Source organism: Triticum dicoccoides, chromosome 2B, assembly GCF_002162155.2.
Source record: "Triticum dicoccoides isolate Atlit2015 ecotype Zavitan chromosome 2B, WEW_v2.0, whole genome shotgun sequence".
In the NCBI taxonomy this organism is placed as follows: domain Eukaryota; kingdom Viridiplantae; phylum Streptophyta; class Magnoliopsida; order Poales; family Poaceae; genus Triticum; species Triticum dicoccoides.
This window is the reverse complement of record NC_041383.1, coordinates 122,807,544-122,810,273: the sequence shown is the minus strand read 5'-3', so window position 1 is coordinate 122,810,273 and position 2,730 is coordinate 122,807,544.

Below are 2,730 nucleotides of genomic sequence, written 5' to 3'. Positions count from 1 at the left end.
GCCAGTTCCTGAAGTAATTCCTGAACCAATTGAGCCAACTCCTAAGCCTATTCCTAAACCCACTCCGAAGAAGAGAGGTGTTTTATTTCTCAGTCCTAAAGCTTTGCAAGAGGCAAAGAAGTCAATGAAAGAAAAAGGTATTAAAGCTGAAGATGTTAAGAATTTACCTCCTATCGAAGAAATACATGGTCTTAATTTACCGCCCGAAGAACCATATTGTCTTGATAACTCGACACAGGTAGTAAAGGTAAATTCTCTCTATAGATATGATAAAGTTGAAATACCCTCTACTAAATTTCATAGCCCATGCTTAGATGAATTTGATGACTTATGGCTAGACAAGAAAGTTTTAATGCTTATGTTCGTAGAGAGTTAAAGAATAATGCTTTCGAGATAGGACGCGGTGGTGATAATCTGGCTAGAGTTAAATATGAACTTCACCGCGTTAGCATATATGCTTCTATGGTTGCTACCCAAGATGAGCAAGTACTCAAAGCTCAAAATGATTTGCTTGATGAATTGAATAATAAGAATGACTTTGCTGTTAGAGTGGCTACGAGAACTGGTAGAATGACTCAGGAACCTTTGTATCCTGAAGGCCACCCTAAGAGAATCGAGCAAGATTCTCAGAGAAATAATTTAGAGGCACTTAGTTCTTCTAAAAAGAAAAAGAAGAAAGACGATAGAACGTTGCATGCTTCTAGTGAACCTACTGTAGACACAACTGAGAATCCCAATGATATTTCTATCTCTGATGCTGAAACACAATCAGGTGATGAACATGAACCTAGTGATAATGTTAATGATAATGTTCATGTTGATGCTCAACTTAGCAAAGAAAATGATGTAGAGATTGAACCTGTTGTTGATCTTGATAACCCACAATCAAAGAATCAACGTTATGATAAGAGAGATTTTGTTGCTAGGAAGCACGGTAAAGAAAGAGAACCATGGGTTCAGAAACCCATGCCCTTTCCTCCTAAACCATCCAAGTCAAAGGATGATGAGGATTTTGAGCGCTTTGCTGAAATGATTAGACCTATTTTCTTACATATGCGCTTAACTGATATGCTTAAAGTAAATCCTTATGCTAAGTATATGAAGGATATCATTACAAATAAAAGAAAGATACCGGAAGCTGAAATTTCCACCATGCTTGCTAATTACACTTTTAAGGGTCGAATACCAAAGAAACTTGGAGATTCGGGTGTCCCAACTATACCATGCTCCATTAAAAGAAACTATGTTAGAACTACTTTATGTGATCTTGGAGCCGGTGTTAGTGTTATCCCTCTCTCTTTATATCGTAGACTTGAATTGAATAAGTTGACACCTACTGAAATATCTTTGCAATTGGCCGATAAATCAACTGCTATATCTGTCGGTATTTGTGAGGATGTGCCTGTTGTGGTTGCAAATGTCACTATCTTAACGGACTTTTTTATTCTTGATATTCCTGAGGACGATAGTATGTCTATTATTCTTGGTAGACCTTTTCTTAATACTGCAGGGGCTGTTATTGATTGCAACAAAGGCAATGTCACTTTTCATGTTAATGGCAATGAGCATACGGTACACTTTCCGAGGAAACAATCTCAAGTTCATAGCATCAATTCTATTGAAAAAGTTCCAACTATCATTTTTGGAGGTTTTGAATTTCCTCTCCCTACTGTCAAGAAAAAGTATGATATTCTTATTGTTGGGGATTTTCATATCCCTGTTGAGGTAACTTAGTGTTATTCAAAATTTCTCCGGTTCCGTGTTATTCGGAATGAGTTTGTTAACAAGACTTGATCAACCTTGTTAGCGGGTACATTTTGATGATCACGAGATGGATGAAACTAGAAGGCACAACCTTCTGTACCCTCTTTTTACTTTCTGTTATTTAGAATAAGTAAAGCAAAAATAGTATTATCCGTCTATTTTCTGAATTATCCGTGCATTAAAAAATAGTACAAAAATAAAAGTGCTCCAAATGCCCTGCAAATTTAGTATGATTTTTTCTGGAATACTTGAGGATTTTAGGCACTGAAAACACTGCAGGAGGGGCAAGCACTAGGCCATGAGAGAGGAGGGCGCCCCCCCTTGTAGGGCGCGCCCCCCTGTCTCGTGGGCCCCTGGTGGCTCCCATCCACTTATGCCAGCACTCACACACTCCATCTTCTACCCAAAAAAATGCCAATCCAGCTCAAGCACGAGTTCTAGCTCGTTTTGCTGCGATTTTTGATCTCTTAGCTCAAGACTCCATTCACAAAACTGCTTTTGGAGATTGTTGCTTGGTATGTGACTCCTCCATTGGTCCAATTAGTTTTTGTTCTAGTGCTTTATTCATTACAAAATTTTGCTGCTTAGGTGACCATGTTCTTGAGCTTGCATGTTAAATTTTTGAGGTCCCAAGCAATTCAATGCATGATATAGGCTCTAGGCACTTGTAGGAGTAGTTGCTATCAATCTTGTTTAGTTCTATCCGCTTTTATTTTGAAGTTACTAAAATTTAAGAAATTTTCAGAAAAATAAATATGCTTAGAAGAATGTACCAAGGAGGTTCCTCGGCAAAGAAAGGGCCAAGAATTGCTATACGTGAACAAGATATTAATTTGCCAAGGGACGCAAATGTACGGGCTTGTGAGTGGCCATCCGATGATTTTATGGTCGAAGCAGGCCTCAAGGAAGATTTTGACGCGTATGTGCGTAATGCCGAGCTGGAGGACTTCTTACAAGATAAGTGTC